Here is a 17,446-nt window from a genome sequence, read left to right on the forward strand (position 1 = left end):
ACCGCAGCAGCACAGGTTGCAGTGTGCAGGGGAATTCTCCGTGCGTAGCGTAAACCTAGCACAACTGTTATTTTGATTTCTTCCATGGTACTGTGCGTCTGTCTCACTGGTGTTTGTAGACCGATACTCGCTGAGATATACACTGTTTTTACCGGACTTCTTGTGTTTATAAATTCTTTTTCAAGACCTGCCCAAATAAAAGACTACGAATTGGTACCCCACCATCATACAGCTCTGGAATCGATCCACCGTCACAATATGCTGTTTCACTCTGCTTATACAACACCTTCCGCTCGTGAGAGTAACGTGCCACGCTATCTGGTGGTAACGGATTAGTTGTACACACAATGGTTGTGGTTGAAAACGAACTACGTCAGACCCGTCTCGCGATATTTTCCTGTGTAGCACTCACCGCGCCTCAAGTAAACATGTCCCTCTCGTTGCAGTGCATAATCCTAGGAAAATCCATAATAACTTTTGAATAAACAGCACACAATTGTTGTTTCAAGAAATGTTTTTATTAAGGGATATGATTCTTAACACAGCACACTCAATGTTACACACGATGTATTGCAAAACACGTACAGTACACTCGTCAATAATGACGATATCGAACTGTGTTTATAACTAAAAGCTATCCACTTGTGCGACCACACTCAGCTCCGGCCTGTGCCAGAATCATATTATTAACCCGGGTGGAAATTGTGAAAAGTGTTTTATATGTGTCTGTGTGGTAATGTCGACCTGTCAAGTGATATAGAACAAAACAGATTACATCCTTTTATTTCGATTTGCTGTATAACCTAGGCCACAAGCTAATTGTGAATATTCTTAGCGTTCGCTTTGCGTACTATTATCTCTTTAATATAGCGACTGCTGTTGGGCTTTGCGTCAAGTGATTTTCGATGCTGTAACAACTAATCGTATCACCCTCCGTGACAGTGTCTAGGCTGTAAATATGCATAGTATTGAACTTCATAGCTTAATGTGTGACATTTTACTTTAAATGAAGATTGGTTCTCGTATATACTGGGCGCTTCCTCATCTATGAGTTTTATCACAACCGAACTTATCCACTGCAGCGAGAGGGACACCTTTACTTAAGGCGCGGTGAGTGATCAACAGGAAAATCCACTTGTTTGTATATGTATCCACTGGTTTATCAAAAGAAAGACGAGGTTTGTTTCAACGGAGCTCTTGACTGTATACTGTCTAGTGCTGATCTTTCTAATGTATTTACATGTTCCCTTGTAAATCTATGGTGTTCAGTATTTTAATAACAAACAAATATGTATACATGTTTTAGTCTGTTCAAAATGGTTCAAATGGCTCTGAGCAGTATGGGACATCACACACATCCATGCCCGAGGCAGGATTCGAACCTGCGACCATAGCAGCAGCGCTGTTCCGGACTGAAGCCCCTAGAACCGCTCGGCCACAGCGGCCGGCTTTTAGTCTGTTGTGCTGGATGTACTAGAGATTTGATTTAACGCCACTACCTTCATTTTTAAGCATAAACTGTATTTCGATTACCCGTTACATTCTGTAAGCCTGCTTTGTACACCCTGAAGGTGGCATAGTGAACTGTCGAAACTAGTTACCTTCAGAATAAAATAAAATAATATCCTGAAGTACACGGCTGTTGGTGAATTTTATTGACACTGACAATTCTCTAAGAAACGGTTAATGCTATCTCACAACATAATCGTTCATCATTATAATAACTAATTACATACAAAATGTGAACAACGATGGTCTCGCATGTCTATTCGCCTTGGCCGCCTCCAGACAACTGCCGAGACAAGTGAACTTCGGGCTGGAGCGTTTTAACCAGTCAGAGCTGCCATGGACAATGGAGCTTTCGTTCCTAACTAACCTAATGACATCACCAACATCCATGCCTGAGGCAGGATTCGAACCTGCGACCGTAGCAGTCACGCGGTTCCGGACTGAAGTACGTAGAACTGCTCGTCCACCGCGGCCGGCTTTGGTTCATCAATAGCAACTCAGGACGCATTTACCAAGTGGGTGATGACGCCGTGCCACGTCAGCAAAACGCCACGCTGGAAACGTCATGGCGTCCTTCTTCCCAGACTATAGGTCTTGTGATATATTGCACCATATTACCAATGTCCGATACTTATTTAACGTGTTACATGCTAGAAGATCAGAAATGTTACCCGTCGAACCAGTGTATTTATATGAACACTACTTAGAGAAATGTGAACTGTAAACCTTTTGGAGGAGTCGCCGAGTGACAGTCTGGAACTAACCAAATACACACAGCTAGTCAAAGTAGTCAGCTAAAAGGGGGGGGGGAGGCGCTTTGTGTCCTATAATTACTATCTTAAGGGGACTTGCTGTAGCCACGTAAATATTTCCAATTTTATGCACGTCACTGCATATGCAGTGTAATGCGAAACATTCAGTAAACTCCCTTATTAAACAAAAATAAATGTAATATCCTCTTTTGAGTTTCGTAACGCTACGACTTTGCTGCGACCATACAGTGACGACTTTCAGAACAAGTAATTACACTTAAACAGAATCGGTGTTATGACCCCTTTATAAATCTACCTGAGAAATAGTTTTGAGATTTTAATGCCTTGAGAGGTGATCTCAGGGGAGCATAATGAAAAAATGGCTCTGAGCACTGTGGGACTTAACTTCTGAGGTCATCAGTCCCCTAGAACTTAGAACTACTTAAACCTAACTAACCTAAGGACATCACACACATCCATGCCCGAGGCAGGATTCGAACCTGCGACCGTAGCAGCAGCGCGGTTCCAGACGGAAGCGCCTAGGACCGCTCGGCCACAGCGGCCGGCCGGAGCATAATGAACGGTGGCACGTCTGTAGGTTGAGATCAGACAGAGGATTATGAATAAATGATGTGGTTATTTATAACCATTATAACTGTATTTGCCACATCACGAAACATTTCGATTAATCCAGAAATAAAACATTAACTAAAACTGTTCCCTTTACGTGGTTATAATCAAACTTTTGCTGCGTGAAAGGGTCCCATAGATAAATAAGTGATCGAACGACAGTAAGGCTTTTGTAAGGACACGCTGAAGAGAAATAACTAATAAACCATAGAAAGAACCACATTTTAATTTCCTTCTGAGAGGGTAACATTGTTGTTAATTGTGTACCGTGTTAACTTCCCAGGTCAGTAACATGGCTCAATGTGACGATCATCTGCATCCACAATATTGTTCGCAGCATTTTTCGAACGGTGGGCCATAGAACGTTCAGCTTTCGTGACACAGCTCGTGCACTGTTTGCACACCGATTCGCTCGTTGCATCCAGGAATCTCAGCCATGGCAACAGTAGCTTTTACAACAATCAGTGACGGAATTCGCTGACTGCTCTCCCAGGAGCAATTTCCAAATCGTCAGTTGATTCGAACTCCCTTATTAAAGAGGACCTCTCCGTATCCATTTAAAGCGTCGATACTCGAGAACAGCATCAGCACTGTTGCTGTTGTTTTGACGAAACAGCTTTGCGAGTAAAGCCCTGATCACCTTGTCCAGATCCATGTTGACTGTCGGCAACCGTATTGCACACTGATGCTTGTTTTTCACCCTAGGTCGCCGTACCAGTACCAGCACCTAATGGCAAGTCATATGATATGAATGTGTGGTGTCTGTTCTTTTGGACATATCTGAAAGAACAGACACCGCATATTCAAATAATCTGACAGGCCTAGCTGGGCAGTGGTTCCACCTTCTTGAGTGCCGATGCACAAATTCACTATGTGGTCAAAAGTATCCGAACACCTGGCTGAGAATGACTTACAAGTTCGTGGTGCCCTCCATCGGTGAAGCTGGAATTCAGTATGGTGTTGGCCCATCCTTAGCCTTGATGACAGCTTACACTCTCGCAAGCATACGTTCAGTCAGGTGCTGGAAGGTTTCTTGGGGAATGGCAGCCCATTCTTCACGGAGTGCTACACTGAGGAGAGGTATCGATGTCGGTCGGCGAGGCCTGGCACGAAGTCGGCGTTCCAAAACATCCCAAAGGTTTTCAGGTCAGAGCTCTGTGCAGGCCAGTCCTTTACAGCGATGTTTTTGTCGTGTAACCACTCCGCGACAGACCGTGCATTATGAACAGGTGCTCGATCGTGTTGGAAGATGCAGTCGCCATACCAGAATTGCTCTTCAACAGTGGGAAGCAAGAAGGTGCTTAAAACATCAATGTAGGCCTGTGCTGTGATATTGCCAGGCAAAACACCAAGGGGAGCAAGCCTCCTCCATGAAAAAACACGACCACACCATAACCCACGGCCTCCGAATTTTACTTTTGGCACTACACACGTTGGCAGATGACGTTCACCGGGCAATCGCCAACCCCCACACCCTGCCATCGGATCGTCACATTGTGTACCGTGATTCGTCACTCTACACAACGTTTTTCCACTATTAAATCGTCCAATGTTTACGCTGCTTACAACAAGCGAGGCGTCGTTTGGCATTCACCTGTGTGATGTGCGGGTAATGAGCAGCCGCTCGGTCATGAAATCCAAGTTTTCTCACGTCACGCCTAACTGTCATAGTACCTGCAGTGGATCCTGATACGGTTTAGAGTTCCTGTGTGATTGTCTGGATATATGTCTGCCTATTACACATTACGACTCTCTTTAACTGTCGGCGGTTTCTTTCAGTCAACAGACGAGGTCGGCCTGTACGCTTTTGTGCTGTAAGTGTCCCTTCACGTTTCCACTTCACTATCACATCGGAAACAATGGACGTAGGGATATTTAGGAGTGTGTAAATCTCGCGCGCAGACGTATGACACAAGTGACACCCCATCACCTCACCACGTTCGAAGTCCGTGGTTTCCGCGGAGAGCGCCATTCTACTCTCTCACGAAGTCAAATGACTACTGAGCTCGCTGGTATGGAGTACCTGGCAGTAGGTGGCAGCACAATGTACCTAATATTAAAAACGTATGTTTTTGAGGTTGTCCCGGTACTTTTGATCACATAGTGTATGTCCGACCTTCTGAGGGAATCTCGGAAGAGCGAGTATAGAGGAAATCGACAGGGCTGCTTATAGGTGGCGCTCGATGGGAGTGTGGATTGTCAGTGAAGCGAGCCGAGACAGTCCGTGCAGTTGCGATAACACTGTGTCCAAAATGGCACAGTGGTTACCGCACCTGCCTAGTAAGCAGGAAATTCCGGGTTCGAATCCCGGTCTGGTACACATTCTCACTCGTCACCGCCAGTGCCACGTAATGTCCCAGTACAGTTGACACCAATAATCTCCCCCCCCCCTTCCCGCACCTCCTTTCTTTTCCTCTCCACCTTCATTTTACATTATCGGCAAGTCATGCCACTAATACTACTAACAAGGCAAATCCTGAACATTATTCCTATGATATTTGGTATCCATATGATGAATAATTTTCAGTCTACACTGGCTCAGGTAGAGAAAGTTTCTCTATAGCCACCCTGCGCATGGGATGAGCAGGGGAGGGGGATGATACAGATTTTGGGAGTCTTGAAGATCCGAATGATTTTGCCTCATGATTCGTTGGAACCTAAACACAAGGGAAGTTAAAGGAAATTATACACAAGTACAACACTGTGAGAAAACTATTATGTCACAGGTTGCGAGAGAGTGTGGGGGGTGCGGGGGTGGGGATGGTTTCAGAGAATTATAGCCAAATCAAAACTCTCTCTGAAAAATTACGTTAAATTCCATAAATCCTGACTCATGAATATTTCTCTGTTCATTTTACTTGAAATTATTTGTACTATAGTATGCAACTATTCCCCATTGGCAAAATATTGATTTGGCTGCACGTGGTTGCATACTCCGAGAAAAGACGAGTTAGGTACACAAAAGAAAGGACTATGAAATCATGACAAATTCAATGGAAAACACTTACGTTCGTTACAGGCAAACCGTTGAAAGCAATTGATTTGCAGAATACATAGGAACTTTCAATACATTTCTTGATTTGAACAAAAGCATGGGAGCTTATCAATCACGGACTGAAGCCAGAAAACTACGACAAAATCAACTGCTTTGCCGGTTTCTGCTTTACAGAATGAGACGCATATGTTAGCAAGCTCAGGAGAAGTAGTTAAGAGTTAAATGATAGATGCTGTGAGGACACATGGATAGGTCTTGACCAGAAACAAAGCACAGTTAGAAATTCACATACCACATCTGGATTTTACTGTAGTAATTCCGAAACTTAAGCCAAATTGTGTACGAACGCAAAAGTGACATAAACGGGCTTGTTCCCTAACCAAGTTTAATTACCAAGCTTCACAAAGAACATTACCACAACTCTGTTTCGAGAAAGGGTGCTACTTCCAGGTCAGCGGCGGAAAGAAAAAAATGCCCGTAAAGCCTGTGGGTCGCTGGTGGTGGAACGGACAGCTTACTAAAGTACTGAATATGTGCGGTGTCGACATAAGGAAGGTCGGTACAACATGTGGCCTGAAATAAATATCTCGACCGTCACCAGAACATTCAAAATCGTTCATGTACACATTCACGTTTTGGAGAACTACTCAGTGGACTGTAAAGAAAGGAAGGAGATTCTTCACGTTGAAATGAGGCAATGAAAGTCGCTCAAACGCATTATTTTCCCAACTTCTAAGTCACTGGTTGGCTAGACGACAAATTAGTCGTCTGCGAGACTTTAAAATTGAATTAAAAAACATAATAATTGTGTGGTACCGATAGCTAGGATGCCACGGCTTAGGTAGCAGTAAAGTTGGCACTACGACACCGACACCGATGACAGCGCCCTCTAGACGGCGCTAGAAAGCTCTACGTGCAGCGCTACAGATTCTCCCCATTTCATTAAGTGCAGACAACCAGGACACTCCGCTTCAGCTTTGCTCTACGTACGACGGGTCTAAGACTTTGCGTCTGTACAAAGTTATGCATTCTTTCTTGCGCCAGTAACCCACATTTACTCACTGCAGTACCGACGTAATTTTCCTGCTCCTGCTCCTACCCACGCGCCGCATTCCAGGCGGGATACAAACAATTGACATAACATGAAATGGATTGTCATAGACTCTTGACGATGACCCAAGAGATGTTAATTAATTTCAGGCGCAGGCGGAACATCGAGTACTGCCACAAATTGTTGTAGTTTCTCAATACGGGAAGTGATTAGTGAGGCACGAATAACGTCACTCACCTAAAAAAAATACGTAAGAGGAGCGTTATATAGACATAAATAACTGAACTAATCTAAACTCAGTGTTAGATGAAGTAAAGGTAGGTCTTAATTTTATGGTAGTGCAAAAGCACTACACATTATTGAATACTTTTTGAGTGTGTGTGATTCGTATAATGTCGGATTTATAAGGGACGTCGATCTTATACGAAGAGGCGCATGGCAATAACATCAAAAGAGTAAGTACAGACACCTCACAGTTCATGAAGATGGGATTATACTAATACAGCCGCGGGATTAGCCGAGCGGTCTTAGGCGCTGCAGTCATGGACTGTGCGGCTGGTCCCGGCGGAGTTTCGAGTCCTCCCTCGGGCATGGGTGTGTGTGTTTGTCCTTAGGATAATTTAGGTTAAGTAGTGTGCAAGCTTAGGGACTGATGACCTCAGCAGTTAAGTCCCATAACATTTCACACACATTTGAACTTTTTTTTAAACTAATAACGTGTCTTCCGCATGCATTAACGTACTTCGGGCTGCGTTGATTCATAAGAACCGTTTCGTCAGGCCCTAGATCATTGCTAACATTGCTTTCTGGATTTAGATTAATCCCGGTATCCTTGCAAGATGCGCGAAGATGATAACATCTGTCTCTGATATCAATGTAACGTAAATTTAATGTCACTAAACACGTTCGAGTGGAAGGAGATCAAGAAAAGGAGGAGAATAAAAGAAAATATTTCTTTTCGCCTGTGACTTGTCCGTCTGCTAATGTCATATTCAAGCACCAAGGAAGATTAGCTTCTAATCCCTTGTCACTACCACAAATGCTGCGGCTGCGATTATAATCGGCGACTCGTGTTAGTAATCATGCGAGTAGCTCGCAGTGTTATGCTCCGTTATTGTCAATCTGGACACAGGCGCGCCCCGCCAACAAGGACACGGAGGCAATCAGTGTACCATTAGATGGCATCTCCGGATTGGACATCCTAGCGTATTTGCGAGCCTAATCGCAGGAGAATCGCCCATCGGGGAAGTGCTGCGGGGAGGGGGCTAATGGATATGACAGGTAGGGGCTTCCTGCCGCATATGCGCATCCCGTGTCGCGCGAGACCGCACTTTGAGCACAGCGCCGCCGTGGGCCACGAGAGCCAAGAGGGTGGGGGGGGGGGCGGGAGGGAATGGCTGGAAGGGGCGGAGGGGGGGGGGGGGGCGGGCGGCTGAAATCAGCTCTGCCGTGCGCGACGGCCGTCTCCTGCAGGGCAGCGATTGTGGGCAAAGTTTCCTGGGGCTGTCCCGTCCTGTCGGCTGCGGCGTTCGCCACCTGCGGCTTTCTCATTATTCGCGACGAAGCCTGCAGTGCGCAGGGCAGGGTGCCAAACACTAGCCCTATACTAGGGCACCGTCAGCTCAGCCCTGCAAACCGTGTTGTCAGCCACAGCTGCGCAGTTTCCAGGAGAGGAAGTGCGTCTGTATCCCGAACGCCCCTGTGCGAGGTGGTGCAGAAGCAGGAACACTTTGCGACCTTTCTATGCACATCGTTCTTGTGCAACGCAGCTAGTTCTTTATTCGCACAAACTTATGGCCGCTATCGACAGGGGATCTCAAGTTGATTCCGTTGTAAGATGGCAAGAACTATGCCCCTTACATGAAGTCATTAAAGATCACTCACGTTGAGCGAACAGTAGGGCTGAACAAAATGACTGATAAGGCACAATGCATCTTGTAGAGGGTATGTATGGACGTAGTGGAATAATTAATGACGAGAGATGGTTTTAAAGTAATTCACACAACATGAAAACTTTGTGGAAACGAGTCGATTTACTGGACGATAGTTTACCACAGAGAAGTGTTTAGAATTGACTATGGCCGGATGCGGAACAGTGAAGGGAAGCGACAATAGGCAGCGTAGGGTGGCTTAAGCTCTGAAAAAGCCGCCCTAAGATGAGTGACAGTTGGGTGGTTGACCCTGACCCCATGCTGATGTACCGGGAAACAGACGGAGAACTTTATACCTGTTGATAAATGTCCATCGTCCCGTTTTCTGTGAAACATGCGAGAAAGCCGCTCAAAGCTACGGTGGAGCAGTCAACAGAGGTCAAAATGTGCGTGGTCGTGACTATAGCAACTTCACAGTGAATTCACAGTCTGCAGAGCCTGAAGTAAATCAGTTGAAGAGCGACAGCAAGAAATACGCCGGACTCTGATGGGAACGTAGGACCAAGGAATTTGAAGTACTCTCCTGGGAGTCAGAATTCCGGAAAACTTGGTGTCCGCGCAGACGCTAACCTTGATGGGTGGCCTGGGAGGAGCTATATAGCAGAAACTGAGAACAATGGAAATTTTGTGGGAATTTGTTCACTTCCCAGAGCAGGTATTGGTCGGCGCTGGGAAGCGACGCATAATTAACGAAACTTGCGCTGCAATTGGCATAAGTGATTTTGCTGGAGGGGAAACCAAGGCGAAGAGCGGACTGTGAGAAGCCTCCGTAGAGGCCTTCTGTTCCCAGCTTGCCTAGAGTGCGGACGTGGCGTTCTTTACTCAGCTCGCCTGAGAAAGAGTAATCATTTCTGCAGTTTAGGACTTAGCAAATGGAACGATTGAGCTTGGTGATAGGAAGTTTTGGTTCAGCTATGTACTGAGCAAGATAGCTAGGAGTCAATAGATGAGCGCAGCGTTGCAGCCCCACGAGGACGGCCGACGTCCGCACAACGACGACTCGCCGCCATGCTGTATTCGGTGATATTGCGCCCGCTCCGGCCACTGATTAATTTGTTGGATCATGTCAGCAAAGTTTCCATGAGGGTTTCATGGGCCGTGTACTGTAGAATTCTTCTCGTGCTTCACATTACGCCTGGGTCAGTCGATAGGAATTGCTTTTGAGTTATCACGCTTTACTCCACGCAAACGCAATTTATTACCACTGCCAGGTAGGAGAGTCATGTAATGTGATGATTAAAGGTCGTGAGTTAAAATAAATTTGTGATAATCGACTGCATCTGTTTTCAATCAAGTAGCTGAAATCACAAGTCACTCTCATAATTAATTTTATGTTCAACATTTGCATCTGGTGTTCAATAGCTGCATATAACATCCATGTGCACCCCTTTTTAATTAAAAGTGATCAATTCTGAATCAATTAATGTCAACACTCCCACCGCAGTTCAATCAGGAGTCACAGGGCCTTATTACTTCCTTTGCGTTATCCGATATTGCGTCAGTTTTGCACTCTCTGTTGATCTGTTAGTCAATTAGCTGGGTTGAACACACACCAAAACCAGACAAGTGATGGATAGGGTGTTACACCGTATTTCTAGATTTCCGGAAATCATTTGACATCGTTCCTCACAAGCGACTTCTAATCAAGCTGCGGGCCTATGGGGTATCGTCTCAGTTGTGCGACTGGATTCGTGATTTCCTGTCAGGAAGGTCGCAGTTCGTAGTAATAGACTGCAAATCATCGAGTAAAACTGAAGTGACATCGGGTGTTCCCCAGGGAAGCGTTCTGGGACCTCTGCTGTTCCTGATCTATATAAATGACTTGGGTGACAGTCTGAGCAGTTCTCTTAGGTTGTTTGCAGATGATGCTGTAATTTACCATCTGGTAAGGTCATCCAAAGACCAGTATCAGTTGGAAAGCGATTTAGAAAAGATTGGTGTATGGTGTGGCAGGTGGCAGTTGACGCTAAATAACGAAAAGTGTGAGGTGATCCACATGAGTTCGAAAAGAAATCCGTTGGAATTCGATTACTCAATAAGTAGTACAATTCTCAAGGCTGTCCAATTCAACTAAGTACCTGGGTGTTAAAATTGCAAACAACTTCAGTTGGAAAGACCACATAGATAATATCGTGGAGAAGGCGAGCCAAATGATTCGTTTCATTGGCAGGACACTTAGAAAATGCAACAAGTCCAGTAAAGAGACAGCTTGCACTACAATCGTTCGTTCTCTGTTAGAATATTGCTGCGCGGTGTGGGATCCTTACCAGGTGGGATTGACGGAGGACATCGAAAGGGTGCAAGAAAGGGCAGCTCGTTTTGTATAATCACGTAATAGGGGAGAGAGTGTGGCAGATATGATACGCGAGTTGGGATGGAAGTCATTAAAGCAAAGACGTTTTTCGTCGCGGTGAGGTCTATTTACGAAATTTGAGTCACCAACTTTCTCTTCCGAATGCGAAAATATTTTGTTGAGTCCAACCTACATTGGTAGGAATGATCATCAAAATAAAATAAGAGAAATCAGAACTCGAACAGAAAGGTTTAGGTGTTCGTTTTTCCCGCGCGCTGTTCGGGAGTGGAATGGTAGAGAGATAGTATGATTGTGGTTTGATGAACCCTCTGCCAAGCACTTAAATGTGAACTGCAGAATAATCATGTAGATGTAGATGTATGCGATTTGCAGTTACTGCGTGGGATGAAATCCTGTCCACACTCTTTGTTGTGACCGTAGAAAATTTTAATTTTTATTCTTGCTTTTGTGACCATAATAAGAGTCCAGGTTCCATAGGCAAACAGCCAGCCGACATTAAGAAGTAGTCCACCAGGACGTAGGGACAAAATAAGAGGCGGAGGCTGCCTAGTATGGCTTGTTGATCAAATAACTTAGTATTTGACTTCCTGCCAGAGGGAGCAGCATGAATCAAACTTGCGCTATGGAAGACGCAAACACCAGGGCGATAATACAGCAAGAGAGAGTGTCAGTCACTTGCGGAAAAGACTTGTGTTGAACCAAATTAAGTTGCGTGCAGCTAGAAACGAAAGTGTCATGTGGAACCGAAGGCATTCTAGCGGAAGCCGACCAATTAGAAATGAAAGAGTCGTGTGAAACAAATTAACTCGTGTGCACCCAAGTACATGAGAAACGAAATAAAAGGCCAGGCAGAGGAATAGCTACAAGCAGAGACTCAGACGCAGATTCAGAGCCAGTGCCGGCAGTTTGGAGATTCTGCTGCGAGATGCCGGAGGGGCCAAGTAGGCCCATAGCAGCCGATACAGCTGATAAGGACTTCAACTACGAGAAGACGGTGATAGACTCTGGTGGGCACTGAGGAACTGCAGGACAAGTAGGATTTTTAGAGTTTCATTGGAATAATGTTGAACAGAGGCTGTCAGTGTTTGTCTCAATTACTTAGAGAGATTTCAGTGCCAACCAGGAACAAGAGATTGCTTTGTAAAATGGTTCAAATGGCTCTGAGCACTAATGGACTTAACTGCTGTGGTCATCAGTCCCCTAGAACTTAGAACTACTTAAACCTAACTAACTTAAGGACATCTCACACATCCATGCCCTAGGCAGGATTCGAACCTGCGACAGTAGCGGTCGCGTGGTTCCAGACTGTAGCGCCTAGAACCGCTCGGCCACTCCGGCCGGTGACTGCTTTGTACTTGTTTCTTATATGTACTGGCAATTAGCTTAGAAGTAGCAAGTCCGAATAAATAGACTGAATCTTACTAAGGGGTTTATGGTCCAACGCCTCACATAAGTATATGTGAGAATAAACTTGATAGAAACTTAACAATCTTTTCTGCCTATTGCAATTCTGTAACCTATTTTCAGGAAACTTATTTGCTTCAAACCATCTCTGATATAAAGGTTGGCAGCGATTTATGACTAACCCATTGTCGTTAGCGTCCCGATTGCACGACGCAGTTCGCACTTACTTCATTCTGGTATAGTGAGGCTGTGCCGGGACGCGACAACTTCCATCATTACCATCAACCAAGTAACATCAACTGCTGGACGAAGGCCACTTCTAAAATTTCCCACGTATTCCTATTTTATACTCTGCATTCCCAAGTCGCTTCTCACGTTTCCCAGTGGCATCTACCCATCTTCCATTAAGTCATCGTGTAGTTGTGAATTGGAATGAGATAAGCGGTGAGTTCTGTCTGTCACCATTTCCCCTACCTTCAGATTAAAGTGACCTCGCGTGATATTCTTCTGCTCCCTTGACGGTGCTTGCTTCAGGCAAAGTTTTTTACAGCAAGGAATTATTTTGCCGTGATAATTAACAGACGAATGGAAAAACTCGGGGCAGATCAGTTTGGATTCCGTAGAAATATTGGAACACGTGAGGCAATACTGACTCTATGAATGATCTTGGAAGAAAGATTAAGGAAAGACAAACCTACGTTTCTAGCATTTGTAGACTTAGAGAAAGCTTTTGACGATGTTGACTGAAATACTCTCTTTCAAATTCCAGAGGTGGCAGGGGTAAAATACAGGGTTATTTACAATTTGTACAAAAACCAGACGGCAGTTATAAGAGTCGAAGGGCATGAAAGGGAAGCAGTGGTTGAGAAGGGAGTGAGACAGGGTTGTAGACTCTCAGCGATGTTATTCAGTCTGTATATTGAGCAAGCAGTAAAGGAAACAAAAGAAAAATTTGGAGTAGGTATTAAAATCCATGGAGAAGAAATAAAAACTTTAAGGTTCGCCGATGACATTGTAATTCTGTCACAGACAGCAAAGGACTTGCAAGAGCAGTTGAACGGAATGAACAGTGTCTTGAAAGGAGGGTATAAGATGAACATCAACAAAAGCTAAACGAGAATAATGGAATGTAGTCTAATTAAGTCGGGTGATACTGAGAGAGCCGGCCGGGGTAGCCGAGCGGTTCTAGGCGCTACAGTCTGGAACCGAGCGACCACTAAGGTCGCAGGTTCGAATCCTGCCTAGGGCATGGATGTATGTAATGTCCTTAGGTTAGTTAGGTTTAAATAGTTCTAAGTTCTAGAGGACTGGTGACCTCAGAAATTAAGTCCCATAGTGCTCAAAGCCATTTGAACCATTTTTTTTGATTCTGAGGGAATTAGATTAGGAATTGAGACACTTAAAGTAGTAAAGGAGTTTTGCTATTTGGGGAGCAAAATAACTGATGATTGTCGATGTAGAGAGGATATAAAATGTAGACTGGCAACGGCAAGGAAAGCGTTTCTGAAGAAGAGAAATTTGTTAACATCGAGTATAGATTTAACTGTCAGGAAGTCGGTTCTGAAAGTATTTGTATGGAGTTTAGCACCGTATGGAAGTGAAACATGGACAATAAATAGTTTGGACAAGAAGAGTACAGCCGGCCGGAGTGGCCGTGCGGTTCTAGGCGCTACAGTCTGGAGCTGAGCGACCGCTACGGTCGCAGGTTCGAATCCTGCCTCGGGCATGGATGTGTGTGATGTCCTTAGGTTAGTTAGGTTTAAATAGTTCTAAGTTCTAGAGGACTGATGACCTCAGAAATTAAGTCTCATAGTGCTCAAAGCCATTTGAACCAAGAAGAGTACAGAATCTTTCGAAATGTGGTGCTACAGAAGAATGCTGAAGATTAGATGGGTAGATCACATAACTAATGAGGAGCTGTTGAATAGAATTGGGGAGAAGAGGAGTTTGTGGCACAACTTGACTAGAAGGAGGGATCGGTTGGTAGGACATGTTCTGAGGCATCAAGGGATCACCAATATAGTACTGGAGGGCAGCGTGGAGGGTAAAAATCGTAGAGGGAGACCAAGAGATGAATACACTAAGCAGATTTAGAAGGCTGTAGGTTGCAGTAATTACTGGGAGATGAAGAAGCTTGCACAGGATAGAGTAGCATGGAGAGCTGCATCAAACCAATCCCAGGACTGAAGACCACAACAACGACACCAATTAACTTGATTAATAAAGGGAAAAGGGGAGACTACATGCCAATAACAGAGAGAGAATTATATTAAAATCAGTTATGTTCCTGATAAAAACACAGAAGTGGGAGGCAGTCTCGTCACCAAAAGAGGGAATTAGCCAGCCCACAATTTCTGACTACATGACGATCCGCAAAATCGCTGTCGGCCAAGAAAGAGAATCGCATGAGAAACAACAGTATAACTTGCACAGTCCCTAGAGTGAGTACTGGTCAGAAAAACAGAGATTCATCTAGGGGATTAGAATCACAATCGAAAGTAATAAGCCACGAGTAATCAAGTAATCTTAGAACACAGATAGGGGCAGCGTGAGAAAGATTATTACTCTACTATTGGCTGAACCAGAATGCTGATTGCTCACAGTGAAAATCGCGGATCTGGATGTTAATGTGAAACTACCACGAGCAAAATATCAAGAATGTCTTGTCTACAACTAACTGTAACTATGCATGGTTGCCTCGCAGTTGGTGGAAATCAACACATGTATAACGAAAATAGCGTCAAATACCTTACTAGTACCGATCACGAAGTGAAACCTTCTAAGAATTGCAATGAACTGGGGCTGGGAGGGATCTCTCTGACGTCCCGCTTCCTCTTGCGTAGAACAGCAGTGTGCTTCCTCCGATAGAAAAAGTTTCCTGTAGCCAAGTTGACTGAGAGTGCCTATGCAGATGGTTGCTACTGCTTTCGGCCGGCGCGCAGTTTGGCCTACCAAAGCACATGTTGTTGAACTTGTGGCAGGATTTTCTGACTGTAGGGTGGGTCAATGTCCTGTGGCGCCGTTGGCGTAGTTTCAATTTGAAAGTAACGGTCCCTGAAACTTCTGCTGATATTCTCCATCTTGTTTACCCTATGAATTTAATGACTGATGGTAATAAAATCTCCCTCCAACATTGTATTGTCCTCGACTTAGACAAGCTAAAGGTGGTTTCAATTGGCTGGGAAAATTTATTTTAACGGTAAATAAGTGGACTACTTTCGTTGACTTTTTAATTAATTGATTTACAGGCCCGTCCCCACTACCATTCATCCTATAGTTGTGTAAGCAGTAAGACTCTGTGTTTGGGAATGAGGTTATAATTTCATTTACCTGTATTTCTTTGTAATGGGACTGGAGTGGACAGTTCGTAAAACTCTCCAAGTGCTGTTTACATCCTCGATAAGTACCTGCGCTATAATATGCGCAGTCTTCCCACATACGTTGGACTTCTGGACAGAACCATCGATTAGCTTGGGCAACTTCCATTTCATTTTAAGGACAGTAAGAGTCCCGTCTTGCGATCCAGTCTCTTCTCCTACTCTTTTTCTTGTTTTCCCACCTGTCTTAATAATTCCAGTTTTTGACGCCTCCATTTCTTGCTGAGCAACACATTCTGGAAATGACTGGAAGCCTTCTTTTTCAGACGCCCCAGGATTTAAATTTTGAAATCAATATATAACTTACCAAAAGCTGTACTGGCTGCTGCTCTTTATTTCTTTTTCTGTCCGTCCTGTCCTCAAACGCCTTAAAAATAAAACATCATTCATTCTTTCTAGATACTCATTCAGATTTTGTACTATTTTCATTTCGCTGTGTTGCTTCTACGTTGTTTTAGGTTTGTTGCAATTGATTTTCAAGCCCGAACTTAAACATGATCTGCCTACAGAATGAGATTTTCACTCTGCAGCGGAGTGTGCGCCGATATGAAACTTCCTGGCCGATTAAAACTGAGTGCCGGACCGAGACGAACTCGGGACCTTTGCCTTTCGGGGGCAAGTGCTCTACCAGGAGACGAGGTACTAGCGGAAGCACACCTGTGAAAACGTGGCGTGAGTCGTGCTTGGGTAGCTCAGATGGTAGACCACTTCGCCGCGAGAGGCCAAGGTCCCGAGTTCGAGGCTCGGTCCGGCAGATAGTTTAATCCGCCAGGAAATTTCATGATCTGTTTAATTATTCCTTCGAATGTTTGATTTTATTTCCACTATACGCAGCCACGGTAATACAAAGAGGCCCGCGAAAGTAGGTCAGACTAGGCCAGCTATCTAGCATTCGGACAGTTCCTACTAATCCAGACCCAGCACCATGACCAGAGTCATAATACCGTAGGCACAGTGGAAAGACGTACCTGCAATTGCTGCGGCGCTGGTTACTTGACTGAGCAACAGAGCCGTTGTGGCTTACGTCGTGCCAATCGATGCCTTGGTAAAACAGGGACGAGCCAAGCTTGTCTATATATTACTCATTACTAGACAAATGCAAGCAGTCTGACAGCTACCAGCTTCAATGGGAAGTCTACGCCTGTCTTCGATCGACATTAATCAACATGCCTTCACCAGCAGACTTTGCCTCGCTTGCTTGCACTAACAAGGGAACGGTCAAACTCAACATGTCTAAATTACCCAGAAATTTTTCATCCAGGAAGAACACAACGAAAGAAATGCACTGTGAAAATTTTAGCTGCTGAGACGCACTGAAAGTCTGCTTTAAAAATCTGTTGAAATTACTCGTTTTCGTCGCACGAAGTTCCGTTTATGACGGCCGTTTTATAGCCCTCCCTTCCTAGAGCGCGATCGTCCATGACAAGAGAGCATAGCTCCATGTAGTGCTAATATCCGGAGCGACGCAAGCCAATTTGAAGCA

This window comes from Schistocerca americana, chromosome 6 (genome assembly GCF_021461395.2).
Source record: "Schistocerca americana isolate TAMUIC-IGC-003095 chromosome 6, iqSchAmer2.1, whole genome shotgun sequence".
In the NCBI taxonomy this organism is placed as follows: Eukaryota; Metazoa; Arthropoda; class Insecta; order Orthoptera; family Acrididae; genus Schistocerca; species Schistocerca americana.